General features: G+C 48.5%; 1 long non-coding RNA gene across 8 annotated transcripts; it reads right to left on the bottom strand.

The window, feature by feature from the left end:
• Positions 1 to 12086: 12086 nt before the first annotated feature.
• On the bottom strand, positions 12087 to 18259 carry LOC109735400 (uncharacterized). Of its 8 annotated transcripts, XR_012181287.1 has the most exons (6): positions 17506 to 18253; positions 15554 to 15642; positions 14707 to 14821; positions 13134 to 13268; positions 12601 to 12672; positions 12087 to 12431 (listed from the first exon to the last, which is right to left on the bottom strand). It is a non-coding gene; the product is annotated as an uncharacterized lncRNA (long non-coding RNA). The 8 variants fall into 8 exon arrangements; XR_012181286.1 differs by having other exon boundaries at positions 14707 to 15642; positions 17506 to 18258; XR_005753499.3 differs by lacking the exons at positions 12087 to 12431; positions 12601 to 12672 and having other exon boundaries at positions 12821 to 13268; positions 15554 to 15645.
• Between the last annotated feature and the right edge of the window lie 398 nt (positions 18260 to 18657).

The following is an 18657-nucleotide window of genomic DNA, read 5'->3' on the forward strand; positions in this document are numbered from 1 at the left end:
AATCATTTCCGGGGTGGACGTGATTAAAAAAACTTAAATAAAATGCCTAAAAAAGTAAATAAACGCAGTTAAAAAATTTAAAACATATTTAGGGGTCACGGCCACAAAACGGCCCAGTTTCACGGTCCACTTAAACGGCCCAGTTCCATAATTAACATAAAAACAAAATAAAAAAACACCGCACGCGCGCTCCTACCACGCCAGTCGATGCCGTGGCCGTCGTTGTTTTCAGTGGCCGCCGGTGTCGTCGTCGTCGCTGACGAGGTCGACGTAGTCCGGCGGCGTCCACAGGTGGGCCGGCGGTTCGTGGTGCATGGGGGCGGCGGGCTGGAAGGTGGCAGGTGCCTGCACCATCTCCTCCCATGGCGAGGCGTCCCGCTCCGGTGACCGCGACGGCGTGGGGCACCAGTTCACGCCCCCCACGGCGGCCGCCATCTGCTCTGTCGTGCACGACCAGCTCCACCCCTGGCCCACCAGGCCCGGGTGGAACGCGGCCACCGGCGGCTCCTCCTCCTTCGCCACCATCTCCAGATTGGGGATGACGACGTCGCCGACCGCGGAGAGGGCCGTCATCTCCTTGAGGCCCTCCCATGGGCGCTCGTCGTGCGTGTGCATGGAGTCCCCCATGACACGCGCCATGAGACGGGCCTCCTCCTCCGCTGTCATGCGAGGAGGTGGTGGTGGCGATGGAGATGGCGACGGCGTGGGCGTGAGGCCGCGCACCCGCGTACGCCCCGCGCCTGGGGAGCAGCCGCTCGGTGCTCATGTGGCCGCCGCGGCCCCGTCGACGTGCCGGCGAAGAAGGACATCCGTTGCATGTCGTGCTCATCCCGGAACCAAGTGTCCCACAGGGGCGAGTCGGGGGCATACCTCTCGTCGTAGTAGAGGTCGTCCGGGAGGAGGCGGCGGCGGCGCTCGATCTCCTGGCGGCGCGCATGGCCGCTCAGCGGGACCGGCGGGATCGGCACGCGGTCGGCTGACAAGTGCCAGTTGTTGGTGAGGTGGACGTCGCTCCAGGGTAGCGGCGTCCTTGTCTCCCAATAGCGGCGGCAGACGGCCGCCTCGATGTAGTGCCGGTCGCGCTCGCCGGCGGCCGTGGGCGCGATGGAGAACGCGGGCGGCGCAGGGGCCCGACACGGTGGCGATGTGGGCTCCTCCTTTTTCACGGAGCCGCGGCGACGTCCCGACGAGGAGCCAGCCTCGCGGTCGTGCTTACCTTTGCGGCTGTAGTTCCATAGCCCCATGACTGCGGGCGGCCGGCTGGCGAGTTCGAGGCTAGGGTTTGGGGTATGGGGTTGTCGGGTTTCGAGGAGGCCGCGGGATGGAGTGGGGCAGTGTGGACGACGACCGGTCCACGGGTTCCCATTTAAGAAGGACCGCGACCGTTCGCCTGGGCGGATGACAGGCGGGGCCGTCCGCGCGTGCGCATTGATGTGGGCGGGTGGGAGATAGGTGGCGACCTGCCACGCGGCCCAGACGCGGACGAGGCGCGCGTCCGTTTGGTGTCCGCCGCGACCCAAACCCGGCGCAAGTTTGCGCTCGAAATGGATCGACCCGGACACAAAACGGACCAGATGGGTCCGGACCGTCATTGCCACCTCGTTTGTCCCTTTGACCCTTAAACAGACGGGACCGGGCAGAATGGGGTCGCCATACCACTACCGCTGCTACGGCCACCATTGAAGGCAAATTTGACAAATTTGACCTGTGAACGAAATCAAATCACAGAATGAACTGCCCGTGAAACTATTTCACGCGGCTGACCTTTTTGTGTGACGCCCGACACGAAGGCGCCATACTACACTGTGCAACGCCTCACAGATAGGCGCTACACGCCTGGCCAACGTTGCACCCCAGACTGCCTAAAAATTGCTAAGTCATTGTGCAGAGCCTAAGAGCTAGGCGCTGCACTGTATAGTGTGGCGCCTAGCTCTCAGGCGCTGCACTAGTGGTTGCACTACAAAATGAAGCAACCACTAGTGCAACGCCTAGAAGCTAGGCGCTACACTGTATAGTGTGGCGCCTAGCTCTCAGGCGCTGCACACTAACTTAGTAATTTTTGGATCACAAGGGTGCGACGCTGGCCAGGCGTGTAGCGCCTATCTGTGAGGCGTTGCACAGTGTAGTGTGACGCTTTCGTGTCAGGCGTCAAAAAAAAATCAGCCGCGTGAAATAGTTTCATGAACAGTTCATTCTGTGATTTGATTTCATCCATAGATCAAATTTGTCGATTTTACCACCATTGAACACCGATGAGAGCGAATGTCACAGCATCAGGTATAATAATGCCAAACCAATGTTCACAAGGACACGCACTGTGACACGGCCCCATCCTCTCTCTCTCTCTGCAACGTACGTCTTGATTCTGACCATGCCACCGATTGGCTCCGTATGATGAGCCGGAGCAGGACTCGTCATCCGAGGAGCAAACGCGGCCGAGAAGTAAAGCCGATAGAGCAAACGAGCAAACTCCTGTAGCTAGCAGCACTGTGGCAAAACTCTAGGGCTCTAGGGCTCTGGGTTACTGGCTGCAGAGGATGAGAGCGAATGTTACATCACCAAGCATCAGGTATAATAATGCCAAACCACTGTTCACAAGGACGCACACTGTGACACGGATTTCTCTCACTGCTGGACGGAACCTTAGCATCGTCGAGTGCGCTATTCGCTGCAACACACAGAACATTGATTCTGACCATGCCACCCATTGGCTCCATATACGCAGGGGCGCAGGCCAGCATTTTCATCACTGTACACCTCGTGTGCGTTTGGCTTCCACGCCGACGGCAACCCATGAAGTTCGAGTCCAGCCACCTTGTACCGGTGGCTGAGCACGTGCCACACCAGCTCGCACCACACACACTGCGGGCCTCGTCAAATGGGGAGCTTCTACGCGGACACGTCGAGCTCAGCATAGAGCGCCATGGCCGCCACGATGCAGTCGAGCTGGTGGACGAGCGACACACCGGAAGAGTCAGCGGCGAAGCAGACCGCGGTGGAGGGACCGACGAGGAGGTAGGCGTAGGCGTGGTCAAAGACGAGGAGCGTTGGGGCCGAGCATCATCTACCGATGCACGCGACGGTGTTGGAGCCGAGGCAGTGGCCTCTCCATGTTCTCTCTCTCTCTCTCTCTCTCTCTCTCTCTCTCTCTCTCTCTGACGCAACGTACGGCTTGATTCTGACCATGGCATCCATTGGCTCCATACGCAGGGCAGCCTTCTCTGTTGCTGCAGCTACAGTGACCTTCATGAATATGGTACTGGGTGGTCGATAGGTCTGATTTTGTCTTCACTGTTGCAGTTTAAGTATAGATGTTGTTTAATGAAGCCAGCAGAACCAAATGGGGCAATTTGTGAATTGTGATGAAGCACAGACCGATCTTGCAATGTGTATTTTACTGGTTACATTCACACATATGTGACTGGATTTAAAATGGCGAAATTGAGTCGATCTGGACATGTTCGTTGGACGGTTAATTTTGTAGTATTTGCCCTTCCACATTTTTTATTGCCAGAGATAAGATTGCACGCCACCACCGGCTACCAAGCAACATGTTCTGAAGGAGACCATGGGTTACACTATTTACAGCAACCCATGATCTTGGTCACCAAGTTCAGCGGTAGTCTAAGAAGAATGAAAGTCAACTAAATGGCAAGAGAAAAATGCGGCTGCCAGTTGCCGCTACCTTGAACACCAACAGGCATCTAAATTTGTGTTGTTGATCTCAAAATTTGCAAGTCTGAGTCAATTTTACTTATTATTAAGTTGAACCTGATTGCTCAAACCAAGTGATGTTTTTGTTGTGTACTTGTCATCTCTGTATATGCAAACGGCACTCTTAGTATTGCTGAATGTAAATGACACTCTTAGTATTGTTGAATGTCAGTTTTAGTATTCTACACCATTTATATGAATGCTTAGCCTAATAAATGGCATGGATTTTTTTTTATATCTGCATTGCTCTCTAATTGAGAATTCGCAGACTGCATGGGCCAAGTGCCTCCATTTCTTCTTGTGTTGGGTTGTATTTACACTGAGGAGGTGTTTGACTACAGAAATGGTAACATAATGTAAACGTAATCAGATCACAGCGTTTAAGAAGATGTAATGAGTTTTTCCCCGGTTTGTTTGGTTCATGTTCAGGGAAAGGAATTGATTACCATTGCGTTGCTCGACCCTACTGCTCGCCAGCCGCCGTTAGTGGTCCCCGTAAATGGCCGACTCTTGCTCTGGCCTAGCCGCCCAGAATCTCAAACGCCGCCGGCCGTCCCCACAATCAAGTGTTGTCGGCCGTTCCCAAGCATGTGCGCTGCTGGCCGCCTCCGATCTCAAGCACCGTCGGCCTTCCCGATAACAAGCACCATCCCCTGCTCCAATCTCCGCAGGGAACTCTTCCCGTGTTCTGATCAGGGAGGCACTAATGGCTCGAAGTGGATCAGGGAGGCGCCGGCGCCGGAAGGGAAGGGGATTGGGAGGCAACGGACGAGAAGGACAGGGTCGTGCGGGGAGGAGATGGCTCGGTGGTAGGAGGAGGGTATGGGCTCGTTACACGTTGGGGGTGGGGGTATCGATCGATAACTGGGCCGGACCCATTTACGGAGGGACGCGTTTACGTGATAGAGTTACCAAACGCCAGCAACGTTTTCCTATTACGGCGTAATCACGTGACGGGCAAATTTCTCTGAAAGAAACACCTTCTGAATGTAACTGGCAATATAAAGAGCACAAAAGGTTATTCCCATAATGTTTTTAGTGTTCAGATTAGATTAAGAAAATAAATATTACAAACTATCGAACACTAATTGTGTTACATTAGCCTGACGATGGATTAGCAAGCTTTAGTTACTTGCACTTGTCAAAATCATGTGAGCAAACTTTTCATAATTTGGAATTTGTACACTTGCCAAATGTGTATAGCAGCTAGCTGTATATATACTCCATGTCGCTCTAATATGATGTTTGGCTAAATACCAACCAGCAAAATCATACATGTCGCTTTAAAGACCATAGTTACCACTACCGCTGCTACTGCCACCACCGATGAGAGCGAATGTTACATCACCAATGCATCAGGCATAATAAATGCAAAACTAGTGTTCACAAGGACACACACAGTGACACGGATTTCTCTCACTGCTGGACGGAACCTAGCATCGTCGAGCATGCTATTCGCTGCAACACAGAGGACACGCCCTGTTTTTTTTAGAAAAGGAGGAGGACCCCGGCCTCTGCATCTGGGAGATGCATACGGCCACTTTATTGATTATTCTCGAGGATCGTACAAAGTATTACAACAATGTGTCTGAATCCATCATCTTGGCAACATATGTCGCTACTCCTATCCAATATGATGAGGGGGTGCTAGCTGGGCCACTACCCAAACCACTCACCTAAGCCTAATATCAAGAGCCGGAAGCCGAAACTCATTCGGAAGCCCCAGCCGAGCCACATATCGGGTCTGGGGCACAATCCGGTCAGACGCACTCGTGTGTCGTCGCCGCCATCTTCCACAGGTCCGTCTTCAGATCATATTAAGGCTTCTACCTTGTCTGGCCACTCTGCCATCGACGTCCCCATGACGCCAGACAACTTCCTCCTCCTGCACGAGTCCATCTCCGCGCATCAGACGCCGAGTCTCCACAGCACCATGCCGCCGAGATCCGCCACCATCAATGTGAAAGATGAAGCACCGCTCCACCAAAGTCGTCGTCCTCTAGTCCCTCGAGCCCGTGTGCACCTCCAAGAATGACGCCCCCAGGGGGAAACAACACCAGAGAGTCGCCGTCATCCGATCTACTGATCTAGGGTTTCCCCCGGAGGTAGCAGAGAGTGGCCTTAAACTTCTCCACGACGATGCCTTCAGGAAGGGAACGATGCAGACAGCGTCGCCATCGCCGGCCTTGGCAATAGCCGATAACAGGTTTTCACCCAGATCTGATCGAAGACCTCCATCTCTCGTGCACGGGTCGCCGCCATCCTTGCCGGGATCTGGAAGATCCCGCAAGCCAGATCTCAGCAGGGAGAAGCCCCCCCCCCCCCCCCCCACCGAGACCCGTCGGCCGAGCAGGGAAGGCCGAGGCCGCGCCCACAGGAACAGATGATGAATCCATGCCCGCGCCGCCGCCCCGGAGTCTGCCCCGCGCGCCAAGAGGCGAGAACCACCACCATGACGCCCGCCGCACCGCCGCCAGGAGCTCGTCGCCGACCACTCCGCAGCACGCCGTGCCGCCGCACCCGCCAACCAATCCGGCGGATCTGGCCCGCGCCTGACCACCCGCGCGAGGGGACGAAGGAAGCCCCGCCGCCGCCTGCGCAGACCGGGCTTCGCCCGGCCGCGCCCTCCAGCGGCGGCGAGGGGGAGTAGGGAGGGAGCGGGGGCCGAGCGGAGGAGATCGGGGCGCCCTCCCCGGCCGCCTCGCGGGTGGTGGCGCGGGAGGGGTAGGGCGTGGTCTCCAATATACGCAGAGACTCCCAGTAAGATCGTTGTATCTTAAAAATGGGAGAGATTTTCACTTCCCGACCTCTGCACCAACCAGGGATGCATACGGTCATTTTAGTATGAGTACCAAGATAAACATGATCCTCAGAATTTTTTTTAAATGAGTATCAAGATATTTCTTGATGAGAGGTTCCACCACACACCAAGCTTGATCCTCAATAAACGAGAAAAAACCCATGTGCATCACCTGTCAATTCTAGAAATTGAACTCGGGTCGCTAGGCTGCATAACCACATGCCCAACCACTGAACCAAGAACCAAGGCTCTCTTTGCAGAGGACACGCCCTGTTACCCGCCTCTTCTGACCATGCATGGACCTCACCCCCATCCTCTCTCTCTCTCTCTCATGCAACGTACGTACGGCTTGATTCTGATCTCACCAGTCTCTCCCACCCTCTGTCTCTCGATGCAACTCGATGCAACGTACGGCTTGATTTTGACCATGCCACCCATTGGCTCCGCCAGCAGGGCAGCCTTGTGACAACTCTCTCTCTCTCTCTCTCTCTCTCTCTCTCTCTCTCTCTCTCTCTCTCTCTCTCCCTCCCTCCCTCCCTCCCTCCCTCCCTCTTGCTCTCAGTCTTAGTACTAGACCCATGCATTATCTTTTAACCTATATACTTTGTTTGTTCCTCAGATGGCGGCTGTATATATGCTCCATATATGTAGCTTTAATATGATGTTTGGCTAGATACCAACCAGCAAAATCCTCCATGTCGCTTTAAAGACCATAGCTACCACTACCGGTCTACCGCAGCTACGGCCACCATCGAACACCGATGAGAGCGATGTCACACCACCAATGCAATGCCTCTCGCAGTCTCGCTGCTGGAGACCTCCCCTGCATGTGAAAAAGGTTGGCCGACTGGAACACGCCAGAGAGATGGAATTGATGGGTCATAGGCAGAGGCGCCCATGCCCACACAGCAGACTTGCATTTGATGCAACCGTATGAGAAGCGAGGGTCTGCCTTGAAACAGTGGACGGTGCTGGGCTGCTGGCGCTCGCTAGCATCCAATGCCTACAAAAGCGCCCATGCCCACGGCCAGAGTTCCATTTAATGCCGCTCCGCCCAGAGGCACCCACGCCACGATAAGAAGAGGAGAGGGAGGAGAGGGAGAGGTGGAGTGCCGAGAGAAGTAGAGGAAAGCAAGGAAGAGAAGGAGGCTGGTGGCCGACTCACTCAAGCGTGCAAGTGCAACTACCGGTGGCCGGAGGCGGTGCGCTCTATCTCTCTCCCCCTCTTTCTCTCCAGCTTAGTATAGACCATGCATCATCTTTTAACCTTGTATACTTTGTTGTTTCTTCCTCAGATGGCGTTGGCTCCCCCCGATCCTGTTATGGTCACGTGTCCTACTCCCACGCTCGAGGAACTTGATGCCAGGGCTCTGTGGTCAGTCAAGGACCCAGTTACACGTCAAGTTACGGCAGAAGAGTGGATCTGCACGAACCGAGCAAAGCATCCTGGCGCGCTCAATGTGGCAAACGCTCCAACGGACAACTTTCTTCTCTGGCTGCCTCCGTTGCACTGCATGCAGCGTATGTGGCAAACTGGTTAGTCCTCCTCTCCATAATACGTACGTACTACATTACTGCCTGTTTGCCTTCCTCCCCCCCAATCTCCTCCGCCACAGATCCCTCTGCTGAAAACAATAGCACCCGCCGTGCCGCTGGCCATGGTTGCAGCTGTCCATTCCGCCCATCCGTGCTCTGCATCACGAGTAGCGGCGCCCGTGATATGTTTGCACTCACAGCCGGATCCGTCGCAGCCCATTTCTCTCTCGCGCGCGCGGGCCCAACTCCACCTTGGCAACGCTCGGAGCCGTGACCTCGTCGGCGACGGCGCTGCTCAAGCACGGACCTCGCCAAGCTCACGGCCATCCCTCTCTCTGTCTCCCCGATTCCTACTTCTACTGCGCGTCAACGCCAGAGACGACCACGGAGCAGACGAGGCCCGGGTGTGCCGTGGCCCATCTCGAACGCCAAGGACCCGCCGTGGCCTAACCCGACAATGCTGCACCTCTCCCCCACACCGAGCTTCCGCAGCACCGTTCCTGGAACACCGCGGAGCTGCCGGGCAACAGAGACGTGGAGGCGCCGAGGTGGACCAGGTAGGGGCCGTAGACCTCCTGGCCGCACCCGGAGAGCGCGCCCACCTGGAACCCCCACGTCATCATGTTGTCGCCGGCGAAGCCGCGCACGTGCACCAGTGCACCCTTCCTGGTCAACTTCTCGCCCTGGTCCGTGGCGGGCTGGCGAATCAAACACCTCCTTAGTTTGCGTTTACAGCGCCGAATCAAACACCTCCTTAGTTTTTGCAAGTTGTAAGCTGTGAACAACCATTCAAAAAGCTGCGTTCCTTTTTTTTTTAAAGCTCCGTTCCGCACGGCCCATTTTGCATTTTTTTTGTTTTTCTGAAATTTATAGACAGTATGTAAATTATAATCTCAATAATAAGACAACTTTCAAATATTGTTCATGTATTATTACACTAAAATAATACTACTTATAAATGATAAAAACATTTCTATAATCATAATAAAAATATTTTAAAAAATCATAATTATAAAAATGTTCTGTTTTTGGAAATTGGTGGACATTTTTAAAAAAAAGTTCATAACTATTTTTTTGTATATTACAACTGTTCGTTTTATTTTAGAAACGTGTGGAGCATAAACAATTGTTCATATATTATTTTAAAATATTTTTTATGAATAATAAAAATATGTAATTATAATATAAATATTACTAAAACTAAAATTAATAGATTTTATTTTGTTTTTTTGCGGGGAATATAAATAATTTTGTTATACAAGCATATTAATAATTATACGCACCTTTCATATAGGTCAATGTTTGTATAGTTAAAAACATTCATAGTTTAACAATCTAAACTGAATAATGTGTCACTTGATTGCCTCGTATTACTACAGTATTGCTAATTAAACATAAATTGTGGCTATGCGCAGAACCCAACAGGGTATTCCTGGGCTATGTCGGGCTCCAAAGTGAATAGGCAATCACTTGATTGCCTCGTCAGGAATCAAGGAGACCATGGTAAGTACTAACATCCGACTTGCTACTAGTAATTATACAAGTTACTCAGTTTAATTTCTTGCTGCTGCTCGTACAATTAGGACAGATCGTAACTAGGTGGTGATTGCCTAGGCCAGGTCTTAATGTAGGCTTTCCTTGCTAAATATGTAGAAATCGTACAATTATGGTTAAACCTAGGATTTTCGGGTGGACACTATAACACGCTTGTGGAAAGGAGGCATTTTTCCAAACTGCCTCGGTTGTATGCACCTTTGAAGGCATTTTTCCAAACCGCCTTAGAATGTAAGCAGCTTTGGAGGCGTATTTGCAAATCGCCTCTGATTCTAGGTAGCTTTGCAGGCGTTTTTCCAAATCGCCTCAGATTCTAGGTAGCTTAGAAGGCGTTTTTTAGAATAGCCTGTAACCAGTAGATGTTTTGAGGTGATTCTGAAGAACACGATTATGAAGAACGCCTCCTAATGATCACGGCGTTTCTAAAATACCGCCTTCAATCGCGCGCTGTGCTGTTTCCTATTCCTGGGCATCCATTTATACATATAAGGCATGCTTTGGTATGTAATCACAATTGATACGCTAGTGTATTGGTTGCGTGCTTGAGATGCTTTGCAGCCGGTCCTACGTGCACATCGATTCACAAATCACAACTACTTGCTTATGGGCTTAGGACTTACTGTAGGTTAGTTAATCTTGCTTTCGTCAGAATAGTTCTGCTTTCTTTTTAGTCCCATATTGCTCAGCCAACAAGAGATTGACGTACTTAAAAGGAGGAAAGAAATCACAACTATCACTCCGTCTGAAAATACTTGTCATCAAAATAGATAAAAATCGATGTATCTAGAACTAATATACATCTAGATACATTCCCTTTTATTTATTTTGATGACAAGTATTTCCGGACGGAGGGACTATTTGCTTATTGGCTTAGACTTAGGTTAGTTAATTAGTGTTAATTAATGGGCTTACGATGTAAGTGTTGGTTTAATGCGATTGAATATGTACTCCCTCCGTTTCTTTTTAGTCTGCATATAAGGTTTGGTCAAAGTCAAGCTTTGCATAGTTTGACTAGCTTTATATTAAAAAATATCAATATTCATAATATGAAATCAACATTTTCAGATGCACCACAAAATGTATTTTCATATTATATAGTTTAAGTAATGTAGATGTTTATATTTTCTAATATAAATTTGGTTAAACTTTGTGTAGTTTGACTTTGACTAAAAGTTATACGCGGAGTAAAAAGGGACGGAGGGAGCATACTTGATTTCTAGTTGGGTGCTGCCTTGCCTGGGCAATATATTATATTAATGTATCCTTTTTTGCAGGTACATGCGTGGCGAACGCATTCTTGACTGCTATGGATTTCAAGCGCAGGATCCGTGAAGCTCTTCTATTTCAAGCTCAGCCTGGCCAGCAGTTGAGTGATCAGGATCTTTACATCAAGTACATTCGAATCTTTCTGACAGCATTTGGCTACGAGGAAGTTCCATATAAGTACCTGGAATACAAGAGGAGAGAATGCATCGTTCACATCACACAGACGGAAGGTGTAGGTTATGACACCTCGCCCATGGCTGGTACCACCTCTAAGTCTTTCAGACAGAGGGTCGACCCACCTGTCACCCTGAAGATGGGCAAGGTCTTCTGTATAAAAAATGGCACCCACCATAAACGCCTTGAGCTGATTGTTCGATTAATTGCTGGTGGATTCGCTCTGATTGGTGATATCCCTGCTGGGAGAACAATGGACTTGGTGAATGGCCATGAAATTTATGATGTTCATCACAGTGTTGATCCTAATCACTGTGTGGTCTTGATGGGGTCAGGCGTAGAAGATTACCCCAGCATACCAAATGCCCGGAATCAGAGCTCGCGGACGAGCTGGCCAGCCGGGAGGGGGGCCAGGATTTACCTCCGCGCGCGGGGTACCTGGGATGACCATGCTCATCCTCAGTCTTCTCTCGTCGGGCGAGGTGGCGACTTCAACATCTGGGCCGACCAGGTCAGTGATGTGTGGGGGTTCTACCTATCAAACAATAACCCTTGACCTGCTTCTTCATAATGTGTGTCCTCCGTGGGTGGTTCCATGCCTATGTTTCCTCCTGGTCTCCTTTCTCAACAGCTTAGGTTGTTGTTGATGGGTTTCAGATAGACCTAGGGTGTTGGATTCTAGGGCAGAGGATCTGTCCCATCTCTGCTGGTGACTCTTCGATGGGATGACCTGTAGTAGTAATAGTTCTTTGGTTGGACAAGACATTCAAGGCTTGTAATAATCTATTACTACCATTTGTACAAGTACGGAGCATGTACTCCGTGTTATCGAACTTCTCTTATGTATCAAACGAGTGGCAGGGGCGCGCGGCGGCGCGCCTCCTCTGTGTCACTGTGTGCTGGTGTATTTGTTAACATGTAGTTCAAGTTACAAGTGTAGCAACATACTCCCACCGTCCCAAAATAAGTGACTCAACTTTATACTAATTTTAGTACAAAGTTGGTGTAAACTTGTACAAATAGTATTCATTCACAAAGCATATCCAGCAGATTACAACAGTATGCATTATATCTATGAGGTTCTCACAAGCGCAGGCAATTTGTAGGGAAATTGCAACAGAAAAGGTAGGTTCTCTTACAGTTTTACCCCCTCTTCGAAATGGAACAGCAAGCAGATGCCCATCCTTACTGAACGACAAAGCAACAATTCTTGATACGTACTTTGAGTATTGCGCTCAAAGCATTAGATCATGCATGAACACCCAGAACACTTCAGATAATCATACTCGCAAAGCAAAACTATCACTGAGTCACCTGATACAACTCTTCTTGGTTGTGCCATCCCACCACAAATCCATCATGGCCTCCGGTAGCAATTGTGGCATATCTGCAGACAATACATAACTCTGAGAACAGATAAACCTATGAGAGATCACCAAGAAACTAAACACTGAAACTCTACATTTGATGAAATGCAATGGCATTGATAGGATAAGCATCACATATACTTTACTCCATTGTCCTAAGAATAATAGAAAAGTGAATTCAAACTCTACCTCCATGAATCAGCCATGCTTAGCGCCACATCAACATCTTGCCATCGGATGCCGGTCTTCCACATCTACGCACTGGCAAAATAAAGAACTTGCTCAAAAGTGTTCAACTGAAATATAAGCATATATACAATGTGGGTATTTTCCCCAGCCCTGGCCTTGCCAAAATAGATCAAAATGCATGGGTGCTTAAACTTTTTGGAATGGATGTCAAGGGAATGTGTACTATAAAAAGCATGAGGTATTTCTTTTTTTTTAGAGAAAAAGGGCTAAAAGCCCCGGCTCCATTGCAGGCAAAGAAGCCAAAGTTAGGTACAGACTCCCGAGACACAGACCAAAGACTGAAAACAAGTCTAAAACACAAAAGAAAAGAACATCTAGCTCCACTCAGGTTACAAGCCATAATCAATAAAGAACAGAACTACTGAGTGAGCAAACGATAAAATAGCCGCAGTCGTTATCAGGGGAGGAAACTGCCCCCACTGACATGAGATATATCAAGTGAATCAGGCTAACTCCAGGACTAAAAGCTCAACCAGGGTCCGGCCACATCAACGGAGGAGGAGCGCTTGTCAGGTGTTCCAGCTTTTGCACCATAGGCGTTCCCTGACATGATCTGAGGATAGCTTTTCCCACAGAGCAACGAAGTAGGCAGTTCTTCGCCAGAAAACCTGCATGCCAGACCACATTTTGCGGTTAAAGATCAAGTCATTTCTAATGTTCCAGACGGCCCAAAGACCAGCCGCATTGATAATATTATTAGCAGCAAAATTTCTCCCTATAGTCCAGCCATCAGAGATAGCAAGCATATTCACTTCACCTCTGATGCTAGCAATATTGGAGATATTATTCCAGAACTCTCTAGAAATGTCAGAACCGAAAAATAGATGGTGGCAAGATTCCACCATCGAGCAAAAAGGACATGTTTTGTCAGGCACATTCTGCCTTTTGTTCAGATTATCTCTAGTTAATAACTTGTTATTAGCTAGAAGCCAAAGAAAAATGTGAATTCTAGCAGGGATCTTAATAGACCAAATAGCAGGGGTATTGCTAGGGAGCACTCTCTAAAATTCACAAACTTGTAAAAGGATTTGACAGTGTAAACCCCACTGGAATTAAGGTTCCAAACCAGAGAGTCATCCTCAGTAGTAAAAGTGATGGATTTAGCAATCTCTAACAACTCACTCCAGAGAGACATAAGCTCATCTGAGAAACATCTCCTGAAGGTGATTTTTTGGTTAACACCATCCCAAATCTTATCAATGGTCACATCATGTTCATTAGAGATATAGTACAAATCCCAATAGGCAGTGGACAGAGTGGAAGAACCAAACCAATGATCCTCCCAAAATCTAATTTTCTGACCATTACCAACTTTCCAGGAGTATCCTACCTTAGAGGCATTAGCTGCCCAAAGGACCCCTTTCCAGAAAGGAGATGCACCAGTATCAGAGCAGGTAAAGATGTTAGGGTTATGAGTATTGTACTTGGCATCAATAATGCTTTTCCAAATTTTCCCCTCATCTCTCTGATATCTGTTCACCCAGGAAGCAAGAAGGCGAAGATTCATATTAGCTAGGTCAGTGATACCAAGACCCTCAAACTCTTTTCTTAAAGAAAGAGCCCCCCTTTTACTCATTTGAATAAACAAGCAAGGTGCACCTTTTGTACCACACTATTAAGATGCCCGTGCGTTGCACGGAACATCAAGATTCATTAGTTTATATTTTACAAAATACTCCCTCTGTAAACTGATATAAGGCTGTTTAGATTACTAAAGTAGTGATCTAAACAGGCTTATATTAGTTTACAGAGGGAGTAAGTGTTGAGACTGACCCGTGCGGGTCATCTGGTGTGTAACAAATATATTTCTACGGATATTCAGTCCTACTCCACCCCCACCTTTTCAATGAAATGAAACGCGAAGTCTTCTGCGTTTTCTCGAAAAAGTCCTACTCCCAAATGGCAAAGAAATTCAAAAGGCTAAAATATTGGCCTAACATGCTCTAGTGTTTCAGTGGTGTGCAAAGTAATAACATTCATAGTGCTTTGCAAAAAGAAAAAACAATGCTTCAAAAAGCTTCAAAAATTGTTCTTTCAGTGCCACACCTTTAGCTCTGCTCCAAACGGGCTCTACTTCAACGGCGCTTCCTCTCCACCTTGTGCTGCCTCCCTGTGCACGTGGTCTCCCATTCCACAAATCATAGATATCTGATCTGAGAGACTACTCTGTGTGAATTAGTAAGAATTCTTGCTTCACAACAGATGATTAATACGTAACCAATTCTGAATATAGATGAAGATTACAAATTAAAAAAGGATAAACATATGACCTAGGAATGCCAGCTTTTACAAATCACGGACAATGAGGTCCCGTGCCAGCAGCACGCGCGCACACAGTATAATTCATCAAAAATTCCTACAGTTTGAGCCCGTTCCAATGTTCTAAAAGGCTCCAAAAAGTGTTCCTGAATGGATTTCCAACATAACATTCCAATAACATGCATAATTGAATTGTTGTTTCAACTTCTAATTAGAAAGCACACCAAAAAGTGAATAGTCCAAGCTAACAAACTGTTTTTTGCACACACAACACATTTTCACATATCGATACAACACCAGATGGCAGAGTATGCAGGAGACATTTTAAAGCACAAAGAGGATGGATCATAGCTTGCCATCATATTCTTTCTTCAACAGAACTTCAGGAGCCATATATGTCGTAGTTCCAACAGTTGATTTTGGTTGAGAATGATGAACTAATGTCTGTATAATAGAAAAAAAAGGATTGCAAATCGGTTGAAAATTTAGTATCCATTACAACTTCTGATTATTATAAGAAACTGCAGTAATATGGTTCATTTTTGTTGTCTAGATTCTAGCAATGCTATATAAGAACATCCAACACATAAGCACGCAATCAGGTACCACCCAACCAGATTAATAGGATGAATACCTTAAAATAACCAAAGTCACTTATCTTCGGGCAAGGAGTGGTGCTTCCATCCAGCAGAGTGCTCTCACTTTTAAGTAGCTATGGCATACCTACTTGGCATATACAACATATTGGTGTAAATTGAACCGGAAAATACAGAAAAAGGTAAAATCAAGTAGTGTAATTGGGATAAAAACTGAAACCATTTAGAATATAAGACAAGGAGTAAGGTTAGCACAAAAATAATCAAAAGTTCGAAACACAAAAGCTAATAGGAATGTTATACACAATCTAACAAGAATACAATTTTCTTTCTCAAAATACAGAAGATAATTCCTTTCATCCCAATGGCAGTTCTCCTATTGCATAGTAAGTCTCATAACTCATTTTAGTAGAGAATATGCTTAACTTAAGAGCTTAAGAGCTGAGATTTAGATCCAAAATTGCACATTGGATATTAATGTAAAGAAGATAAAGTAGAAAAACTATTCTTGCTCAATTAAAAAAATCAGGATGTTAAACAAACCAAATCTTGCTTTATTAGAGCCTAGATATATATTGCATACATGAACTTAGAAGTTTGTCTAATTCACATCTAGATGTTTTTTAAGGATGTCACATCTAAGCTCCCACAAATATATAATGCAGCAGTAAGAAACAAAAAAAACTAGGACGAAAAAAAATAGACCACAAACAGAGTGGACATCAGTTTAGATGTGACATAACTATGTCACATCTAGATGTGTCCTAGACAGACCCTAAACTTAGATGGTTCCTTATTTTGTGGGAGAACTAACGACTCGTCAACTCCTAATTGGCTAGATTTAACTCGGCACTTTCAGCTGCAAAACAGCGTGCAATTCCTAAATGTGTGCCAAATTTATTGGTAAGTAGTGACACTCTAAGCTGTCTCAAGCTTGTGTTGACATGTACAAAAGTGCAGGTGTAACATCAGAGAGCTTATGTATTCCAAATGAAGCACAATAACTTCCCACTGGAGCTTGAAATTTAACTGTGACTCGCTAGGAAACCAGTGCAGGAACTAAGTAGTCAGAATTTTTCATTGATCATGGATCAATTGAAAAATATTCTACAAAAGAACTGTTGTCCAAGAGAAAGGTGTGCAAAGCTCTTCTAACTACGTTCCAAAGCAAATTTAAGAAAATTCAGCAGGTTACTCCTAATCATTTTCAGTTTGGGGGTTAGAGACGTACCTATCAAAGTATAACTGACGGACATTTTATAGAACCATACAAGGACCTGCATCTTCCAGTTTTGATGTCAACTTCACCGCAGTGGCGGAGGCAGGGGAGACCAGCAGGCCCACCCCCCCCCCCCCCCCCCCCCCCGGCATCATCATCTAATAGAAGTAATAAATTTGGGGTACTATTTTTTTTCCTACGCAGCGTTTAGAAGATAGGAAACTGCTAACAGGGTTCCAAAGAAATTCCTGCCTATCAGTGCCCATCCCTTAGTATTGTAAGGTGGATGGGCTCCTAGCCCAGTGGACAGCGAGGCGGTGTGTCTCATGGCCGACGCAGGTTTGCTCGTACGCTGCTGTCTCACATTCCTTCTCTTAATAATAAAAATCAGTAGGGGCTTCTCCCCCTACTGGTCTAGTTTTTTTTTCTTAGTATTGTAAGCATCCACTCAGATGCAACTTTTTAGCGGAAGACTGAATAGAATGGTGTGCAAGATCGCTGTGGAAGGAAATAAATATTCAGGGAACTGAGTGCGCATTCCCCTGTTTTCCTGCGACCAAGCAAACGCTGGTTTTTGGTTTCCTTTGCTTTGCAGGTGTGATCCTTTTTCATTCACACACTTGCTCATATTCCTATGTTTTACACACCCGTTGTTCCAAACAGGGCTTTAAAGTTCCATTTCACAAGAAGATTATGCGGAAAAAGTGAAAACAAACATTGTTACATCGGACTCTGCTATGGATAATAGCTAATGTTGCAGAAAAATGACACCTTGAACACAGTAGATAGTTCCATCTGTTACCACCATCAACGCCCATGCCTTATCCTTGACGAAGCAGATCAGCAGCAAAGGGCAGTGAATTCGACCTCATCACACTCCGTTCGATCTGATGATGTGAGAGTGACTTGTGTGTGTCTTCTGGGGTGTACTTCGAGGCTTCAAGCAGCATGAGTTCCATCGGCCTGCCCACTTGATCTATATTCGGACAGCAGAGTGCTTTCCAGACAATTCACGATAGGCGCACGGATTTGGGTGATATAAAATTTGAAGTTGGGATGCGGACAGGTGGGCACGATGAGGTTTGGCAAGGATTCCAGTCAAAAAGGTTTGGCAAGGATAGGCAGTAGCCGAGCATCACATCAGAGCAGCCGTGGGTGAGCAGCGCGGAGCCGCGGCGTACTTGCGGAGTTCAGCGACGCAGGAGACGGGGGAAGGGAGGTTGTGGTGCTGGGCGATGGGGGTGCTGAAGCAGGAAAGGGAGGAGGCAGAAGAGGCGTTGGGGCACCGGGCACGGACAGCGCCCGTACTTGCGGAGGTCTGCGTCGGAGGGGTCGGCGGCGTACTTGTCGAGGTCTGCGTCGGGGTCTCCCTCGGGGAGATGGGGAAGGTGGTGGAGGAGACAGCGAGGAGGAGGGGTCTTGGTGGTGGTCGCATGTGGGGTTGAGAGGAGGCATTCGGGTTGGACGGCGCCGGCAGCGGCCAGCAGATTGTTCGAGATTGTTCGATGGCTGGATGATGTGGGGGAAGAGATAAGGCCAACTCCACCGCAAGACCCAATCCGGACGTCTGCTTTTGTCCGTTTGGGATGCGATTTGGCGGACGTCCGGGGGGCGGACAGATATATGGGGCATCTGCACCCAACACGCAGAAGGCCTCTGGGACCCCAAACTGTCCGCCCTGCCTCGCCCCGAGCTCGCCATGTCGCCCCGCGCAAACCCCCTCCTCGCCGCGAGCTCGCCGCCGCCCTGCCGTGCGTGCCCCGCCCCGAGCTCGCGTTGCCCCGCGCACGCGCCCCAGGCCGCGCCGAGCCGCGCCCGCCCTTTCCTCTGCCGTCCCCACCGCGGCCCCGGGAGCACGCGCCGCCCCGTGCGGCGGGGGCGTGTTGGGGCAGCACGTGGCGGGCGGCGGAGCACGCGCGGAGC

The sequence above is a fragment of the Aegilops tauschii genome, chromosome 4 (assembly GCF_002575655.3).
Source record: "Aegilops tauschii subsp. strangulata cultivar AL8/78 chromosome 4, Aet v6.0, whole genome shotgun sequence".
Classification (NCBI taxonomy): domain Eukaryota; kingdom Viridiplantae; phylum Streptophyta; class Magnoliopsida; order Poales; family Poaceae; genus Aegilops; species Aegilops tauschii.